Source organism: Myripristis murdjan, chromosome 17 (assembly GCF_902150065.1).
Source record: "Myripristis murdjan chromosome 17, fMyrMur1.1, whole genome shotgun sequence".
Lineage (NCBI taxonomy): Eukaryota > Metazoa > Chordata > Actinopteri > Holocentriformes > Holocentridae > Myripristis > Myripristis murdjan.
In genome coordinates, this window is record NC_043996.1 from 34,043,850 (window position 1) to 34,053,062 (window position 9,213).

Genomic DNA, 9,213 nt, shown 5'->3' on the forward strand with positions numbered 1-9,213 from the left:
ATTTTTAGGTAAAAGTACTAATGGTACACTCCTATGGTTGTTGTTCATAACCTACAATAGTTTCCCATACTGTTGATAAAAGACCTGTCTATGGAAGTGTTCTACACTAATATATTGTTAAATGAGATTTTAAATGTTATGTGATTTTTACTTTCTGGTGGCAGTGTATTGTGTACTATCATCAAGCTGATTAGTCATTGCTGTGTATTTGCTGAGCATGTGAGTCCTCCCACAGTGTTTCATTAGCAGCTGGAACCACAGTGGCTCTGATAAAGCATGAGTTCCCACAATCCATCTGATATGAAGCTGTGCTTTGAATTCCACTTCCCTCCTCTTTGAAGAATAGTGAGATATCTGTGTTCAGGTTTTTGTACAGCCTCTTGTAGACTTTCTATCACTGTGTGTCTAGAGCACAGTAGTAGAGAGCTGTGTCTGCCAGGGTTAGGCCTGTTATGGTGAGTTCAGTGGATGTGTCGCTTGTTTTGGATCCATAACGATTATTAGGAATATGTTCACCACTGTAACCTTTGGCTCCTTTATACAGTATAAACTGAGGAGCCTGGTCAGACTGATGTCTGTACCAGTGAAGGGAAATATAACTGGAGCTTGTTTGATAGGAGCAGGTGAGTGTGACAGATTGCCCCTCTGTCCCACTGACTTCATCTTGTTCAGGAGAGATGTCGTCTGCAGCTGTTAGCCCTGGAAAAAGTGGAGAAAATCAAACCATTAGACTGACATTGTCCATGAGGCTGAGAGGAGAAGACAGTGGAAAATGTCCAGTGTCCAGTGTTCCTCTATGGCCAGCAGCAGCTCAAGTGTTGAGAGAGTTGACTGGAGCTGAGATCACAACATGACTAGTTTGTGCATGACTGCTTGACACAGACATGTAGATGAGTGTGGCTTTTCACTGCCTGCTGTCTGATGTCAGCCTGTAGCATACAGGGAGTTATCTCCAAGCTAACAAATGACAGCAGATATGCCAAGTTCTGCTCCTGTGGAATCTGCACATCAACAACAAATAGAGCTTGATGAGCTGGAGAAAGCTTTCTATATTGCTAGAAACAGGTGGATCAAAGTGTGATGCTGTCTATCATACCAAAGAGAAGTGCAGCAAGAATAATCCACAGCCAGTGTTCCATCTCTACAACAAGGTCTAAAGCAACAGGAGAAACTAGCTGATGTTCAGCATTCAGTGTGAGAGTTGTTCTCTTCATGGCAGCAGTTTTTAATGACAGAATGGTCCAACACGGCAACAACAGAGAAACGCCTGCTGGGTCATGGCGCCCTCTAGTGGAGGAGGAAAGTGGAACAGGATGTGGGAAACAGGCTTCCAGCAGCTTGTCAGGTTTTTGTACAGAGACTGTGTGTTTCCTGTCACTGTGGGCTTCACAGCACAGTAGTACAGAGCAGAGTGTGTCACTGCAGCAGAGGAGATCTCCAGATCCACACCACGCTTGTTTTCAGACAGTTTGGTAGAAATCCTCGGGTCTGATTTGAGAATCTCTGCTGACTTTTCAATCCCTATGATCATCAAGAGGAATTCTGGTGGTTTTCCTGGATCTTGTCGATACCAGAAGAAATAATCACTGGCAGTAGCTTCTTTGTGGTATTTGTATGACAGAGTAACTTTGCTGCCTTCCAAACTGAACTCTTCATTCTCGACTGGAGTGAGTTCCTCACAGCTGACACCTAAAGGAAGAGATAACTGTGTTACTTGATGCTCTAAAGGATTTCATCACTGTGTGAATGGAGTTCAAAATGTTCCTGTGTCATGTACCTGTTAGTATGGTCAGAAACAAATGAGTCAGTACACAAATGTGCAGTGACTCCATCTTGAAGAGAGAAATCTGTGATTTGAGTGAGGAAATGGGTTCCTCTTCTTCTTCAGCGTTTCTCTTCTTCACTGACAGTTTGGCTCCTCCTTCAGTCTGTCCCTCCCATCATCTCAACGGCACGTCATGTTTCCCTGCTTTGGTTTTTTCCTCTTACAACAATAAATCAATAAATCAATCATTAGTGAACATAGCCTGTGAGTAGGGTACAATTTATTGAACCTTTATTGGTTTTACGCAGTTTTTTCCCTTCATGTCCTGTATTTTGTAATTTTACATTTCAGATGGAACAATATGAATATTCCCTTTTGTCATTCTGATGATTGATGTAATATTTCATGTAGTATTGATATCACCACATTTGCATTTATTCATTCCAGCTCTGAGTGCTAGATGGCAAAATAATTTACTTTTGGTCAAATTCTTTAATATATCTGATTTTTCAAACGACCTCTTTTAGTTGTGATTTCATTTCCAAAACAAATATTTATCACTTCAAGGAATTTCTTGTATCAAAGCCTTGAAGGAGTTGATTAATTTCAATAAAGAAACCTTTGTCATGCAGGTGTTTTTTTTTTTGTTTTTTTTTTTTTTTTAATTGTCTTGGTCAAAACACTTTACAAAGGATTAAAAATACTTGTATGTGTTGGGTGAGCAGGTTGAGGAGCTCCATCCAAACCTCTTGATTTTCTATCTGTATTTTGGAAAACAACCAATAAATGAATGAACCAAATATTGATTTTAATGTGTTGTTGAAACACTGAGTTGATCACATAATCAGTCAGTGAAGTTGCACACCATCATTTACTCTTCAGCACTTTTCCTTAATAAGTTGCTCCCAGAACGTGAGGATGATGTGGAATCTGTGACTGTTGTAGCTTCAGTGTCTGTCAGGTTTTTGTACAGAGACTGTGTGTTTCCTGTCACTGTGGGCTGCACAGCACAGTAGTACAGAGCAGAGTGTGTCACTGCAGTGGAAGGGATCTCCATACTAACACGCTTCTCTTGTTTGTCAATGTGAGCTGAGAAACCAGGAACAGCTTCATGGACAGATCTTCCTTCTGTGATGCCGGAACTCTGGTCTGGATCTCGGGTATTGACGGTACCACTGGATATTGCTGATGCTCCCATCATATTTGCAGGTGAAGTTGATGTTTCCTCCCTCTACAACATGTTCTTCAGGAGCTTCTGGGTTTATGCTGCTCCCTGAAGCCATGGCTGAAAAATCAATGGGATTCATCTCAGTCACACCAGAGCTTTGAAGTCAGGCAAAATGTCTGCTATATACACTGTAAGTTCAATAAGACTTTGATGACAGGTGTATAACTCACCTATAAAGTTTGCTGAACGCAAACAGACATAAAGCAACATGTCTTTGGTGTGAAAGCCAGAAGGATGGAAGTCATGAGCCTCTCTGCTGCACAGCCCCTCCCCTTGTAATCCAGCAACTTGGAGTTGTAGTTGTAAAATATGTTTGCTCTGTGGGCAGTAATGCTATTGGCTGAGGTAACCCTGAATGGGCGGAGTCAAAAAAATAGCAGTTTTATGGAAAACAAACCAGTAAACTGGCGAGCATGGACGGCAATAAAGGAATCGAAATGGTTTTGTGATTTTGTTACTTTATCACCAAAAAATGACGTAATCCCATTTTACATTTTCAAAATCATGTTCAATAGAGAGAATAAAAAATGTTTTCTTAATTGCTGTCTCTCTGACTGTTCTGCACATACGTTTTGTGTGTGCCAACAAATTCACCCAAACTCCTGGATCATTTCATCTACATAAAGTAATGTTAGACATAAAGTATTTAATCACTGTTTTCACTGTGAATATGGAAAAAGAAATTGTGAATTTATGTGAATTATTTTTATTGTGTATGTATTGGTTTATATGTGGGATAATATTTCTGTATTTCTATAGAAGATGTCTATACTAATTTGATATTTCGTATGAATTCATGTTTTTTAGTTCATATTAAATTCTACACCCAACACTACTATTTTAACTTGAATGATTTTAAGAGTTTGTGTCATTTCTGCAGTGAAAATTAACTGTAAGACAACAGACTGTCGGAAGTCCATAGTATTTGTCTCCCTCTAGTGTTTATTGCAGAGTATTTGTTTGCCTTTGCATTCTGGATTTTTGCAACAAAGGTTTTTGTATTGAGCTTTGGTGTTTCCTGTCACTGTGGGCCTCACAGCACAGTAGTACAGAGCAGAGTGTGTCACTTCAGCAGAGGAGATCTCCAGATCCACACCACGCTTGTCTTGAGACATTTTAGTAGAAGTCCTTGGGTCTGATTTTAGAAACTCTGCTGAATCTTGATATCCTGCAATGGATAGGAGGAATTCTGGTGGTTTTCCTGGATCTTGACGATACCAGAAAAAGTAATCATTACCAATCGCTTTCTCTGAATATTTGTATGACAGAGTAACTTTGCTGCCTTTCAAACTGAACTCTTCATCCTTGACAGGAGTGAGATCTCCACAATCAGCATCTGCAAAAACAGATTTGACTCCCAGTCATGGATTTAATCACTGAACCAGATTACATTTGACATACTGGGTTAATCAACTGCAACCAAACCAGACTCATGAAGAATTAGTTTCATCTGACATTTTGTTTGTTTACCAAGTGATTTGAAGTGTGTCTTACCTTTAATAATACACACCAGTAACAGGAAGTAAAATGACAGCATGTTGAATGACAGAAGAAGAAAGTGTAAAATGAAGAGCTGCTAGTTCCCTGGTCTTTCTGTAGCTTCCTGTCACTATTCAGCCGCTTGTGTTTCCTGATGGTTCCTCCCCTTCAAATGCCATTGCTGCTGTCATGGGCGTTTTTAAACTTCTCCAGAGGTTTTTGTACAGAGACTGTGTGTTTCCTGTCACTGTGGGCTGCACAGCACAGTAGTACAGAGCAGAGTGTGACGGCTGCAGCTTCTGGATCCTCAGAGGAACTGATGTGTTGTTGATTTGAGCATCAAATTTCTCTTTCGGGAACTCTGCAGCATTGTATTCTGATCCAAAGGTGTCGCGCCGCAGCATAAACTTGGGGAAATCATTCACCTCTTGTTTGTACCAGAACAAATAGGCTCTTTTGTTGTCGCTGGTCTGAAATGTACAAGCAAGTGTAAGTGTCTCTCCTTCAGTAGCAATAACATCTCCTCCATGCTGGATCACTCTGTCTTGTCCTTTACACTCTGGGGAAGAACAGAGCATGCAGAGCAAGAAATGAATGAATGAGGATGAATAATGAAAGAAGAAGAAATGCTCAGGTTTCAAGTTACCTTTCCAGAGAGTCAGAATCAGGATGTTTGTCAGCCAGTGTTTCATGTCTGCAGTGAGAGGGGAGGAGAGAGAGGAAGAGCATTGATGCTCTGATGGATCTGGGCCTTCACGTCATTGGTCCTTCACCTTCATCATTTGTTGAGGAAGTCTTGTTTAAACTGTAATCAGTGGCTGTTGAAAGTGGATGGGTGGATATTTCACCTTGGTTCTTCTCCAGAGAAGTTCATGAGGGCTTTAAACCTCTGACCTTTCAGTTATGGGAGAATCTCTTTCACTGCTACCTCCACCAGATTACTCTGCCATTTTCATTCAGTCAGAATATTCATCCCTATAATTATATGTTCACTGACATTACTGTTAATATTTCACTGAAACTTCATAAACAGGAGACTTTACTATTTTTTGTTTCCTCATGTTTCACATGGTCTGTCAGATTTGGGGATCTGGCAGTGAGTTCTTGATATGATGATGTCACTCTGAGGACAGTTGGACTCACTCATGTTTATTTTTTTATTTATTTATTTATTTTTTTTTAACTTTGCCTCTTTAATTGCCCGCAAGTGCAAAGATTATTGAAATAGATTGGACTGAATCATTTGAATTGAAGTGATCCATAAGTTTCATTCAAAGGAGAAACTGTGCTGATGCTGTCAGCGGGCTTTGTAAAATCTAATCTTGAATAAAGGAAACTTTATCAGACAAAAACGTATTCCATCAAATACTGAAGGTAACGTAAGAGCTCAAGGTTTCGCCCACCTGATGTTTACATTAACACTTTATTTTGAAAATTCAGTTTTTCCTCTGCCTTTATTTGTTATTAAAGACACAGGAAAAATGAGACACATCACAAGTATTGAAATGACTGTGAGTTATCCTGGAGATGACATGAGCTCCACCACTAGATCACATCCACAACTGTAGTCTCAATAATCATGGAGATAAAGGACATCCCTGTCAAGTGCCAACATCTAGAAAAATAATGATAATTAAACACATGTTTGAACAGAATTATATATATTTCATCACTGAGCACCAAGGTAATTACTACACATCAGAGTGATGCTGGTTTAGTTTGTCAGTGCAACATGTCAGTGTGCTGATGTGATAACGCCACTTGGTGGCGCTGTTGTTCAATAGCAGGAGGAACTGAAGTGTGTAAATACTCTGTGAGGACACGACAGGTTTTTGTACAGAGACTGTGTGTTTCCTGTCACTGTGGGCCTCACAGCACAGTAGTACAGAGCAGAGTGTGTCACTGCAGCAGAGGAGATCTCCAGATCCACACCACGCTTGTCTTCAGACAGTTTAGTAGAAATCCGTGAGTCTGATTCGAGAGTCTTTTCTGACTTTTCAAATCCTATGATCATCAGGAGATATTCTGGTGGTTTTCCTGGATATTGTCGATACCAGAAGAAGTTATAATTTGAAGCAGCAGTTTTGTTGTATCTGTATGGCAGAGTAACTTTGCTGCCTTCTAAACTGAACTCTTCATTCTTGACTGGAGTGAGATCTTCACAGCTGACACCTGAAGGAAGAGATAACTGTTACTTCTTGGTTCTTGACATTTTTAGCAGTAAAATAACGTCAGTGGAATGTGAATGTTTTTCTGAAAATGTTGTTTGACATACCTGACAGTATGGTCAGAAACAAAGGTGAAAACACACTGAAGCTCAGAGCCACCATCTTAAAAACCAAGTCTTTCATGTTTTAAACACCACTATGGAAATTCCTTTTTCTTCTTTTCTACTTTGACAGTTAAAGTCTTTGTTCAGTCTGTCCTTCCCCTCGTACTGATGAAGCTCTTTAACCACTTGTTCACTCTGAGCAACTTGTTTCATGTGATGCTCTGTTCTAACCGTTTGTAGGCGGGGCCAGAGTCTCCAGCTTTGTAGATATTGTGTTTTGCACAGATAGTTTTCAACAGTGAAATCATGAATTTTTCAAGATTTTCCTTTCTGTAATTGACATGGTGTTGATGAATTGACATCACTAGGTTATTTGGCATAATAGTTGACAACAGAAAGAACAAAAATTTGTAACAGAAGCTGAATATCGACCACAAAAATTAATACAACTTTTCCCTAGAAATATTTTGATACATATTTTGATGTATTTTTTAAAAGAAATTATAGATCACTGAATGTTTTGAATGACTTTATGTAAAACTGTTGATGCATTTCCATTTGCCAGTTGTAACTATTCATGAAAAGAAAATATTGGTACATTGGTATTTTTTTTTCAGGACCTATTAGCATTGAGCCGGATAGTCGGTGAGCCGAAATGTGACATAAACGCCATGCAGGCCACTGATTGGACAGGGAGTGACGACACATGACGGCGACTCCTGCCCTAAAACAAAAGCCGGCATTTAAAAAAAAAAAAAAAAAAAACACAACAGCGACCGTGCGCACTGATCATCACTGAAGTTAGGAAAGTCGGAAAATGGCAAGCAAACCGATACTGTGGTCCAATGAAGAGGTGGAGACTTTTCTGAGCTTGGTGGCCCAAAGAACCCAGAGGGAGCTGGACGGTGCGCCGCCTTGCTGTGACGACTCCACCCACAGCGAGGTGGGACTCAACTGTAATGGAAAACCACCAAAACCGTGCCGAGGCGAGAAGAGTCGAGTTGAGTAGAGTCGAGCTGAGTAGGTACTAGTGGAAAAGAGCCAAAAATGGCTTCTGGGCAGAAAAGAAAAAATGCCTCCCTGATGGAAACAACTCAAAATGGTTCGGGGGTTAGGGGTTAGGGGTTAGGGCTGAATGCAACTTGCGTCATGTCTCTCACTGCTGACACACCGCTCAGGATTTTTTTTTTTTTTTTACCATCTACTCGCTCTTACCAGCTGGTTTTAGATAGAAAGTCAGTTGGAAAAAACTTTACTCATACCAGATGCGGAGCAGAGTCACAGTCTTAATGGCAGCAGTTTTAAATGACAGAATGGTCCAACAGGGCAACAACAGAGCAACGCCTGCTGGGTCATGTCGCCCTCTAGTGGAGGAGGAAAGTGGAACAGGATGTGGGAAACAGGCTTCCAGCAGCTTGTCAGGTTTTTGTACAGAGACTGTGTGTTTCCTGTCACTGTGGGCTTCACAGCACAGTAGTACAGAGCAGAGTCTGTCACTGCAGCAGAGGAGATCTCCAGATCCACACCACGCTTGTCTTCAGTCAGTTTAGTAGAAATCCTTGAGTCTGATTTGAGGATCTGTTCTGACTTTTCAGTTCCTATGATCGTCAGGAGGAAGTCTGGTGGTTTTCCAGGATATTGTCGATACCAGAAGATGTAATCATAAGATGCTGCAGATTTGGAGTAGTTGTATGACAGAGTAACTTTGCTGCCTTCAAAATTGAACTCTTCAGTCTTGATTGGAGTGAGATCTTGACAGTGAACATCTGCCAACATAGATGTGACTCACATTAATGGAATTCAAACAATAATCCAGAATACATCTGACACACTGGGTTGAACGACTTCAACACAACCAGACTGTGAGGTTCATTCATGGGAATTTTTTTCATACTACATTTACTTGCAATGAAATTATTTAAAACACGGCTTACCTTCAATGATCCACATGAACAAAATAAAGTAAAATGACAACATGATGAATGACAGAAGAACAAAGTGTAAAATGAAGAGCTGCTAGTTCCCTGGTCTTTCTGTAGCTTCCTGTCTCTATTCAGCCCCTTGTGTTTCCTGATGGTTCCTCCCCTTCAAATGCCATTGCTGCTGTCATGGGCGTTTTTAAACTTCTCCAGAGGTTTTTGTACAGAGACTGTGTGTTTCCTGTCACTGTGGGCTGCACAGCACAGTAGTACAGAGCAGAGTGTGTCACTGCAGCAGAGGAGATCTCGAGATCCACACCACGCTTGTCTTCAGACAGTTTAGTAGAAATCCTTGGGTCTGATTTGAGAGACTCTGCTGAATCTTTATATCCTGCAATGGATAGGAGGAATTCTGGTGATTTTCCTGGATCTTGACGATACCAGAAGAAGTAATCAGTACCAGTTGCTTTCTCTGAGTATTTGTATGACAGAGTAATGTTGTTGCCTTCCAAACTGAAAACTTCATCCTTGACAAGAGTGAGATCTCCAC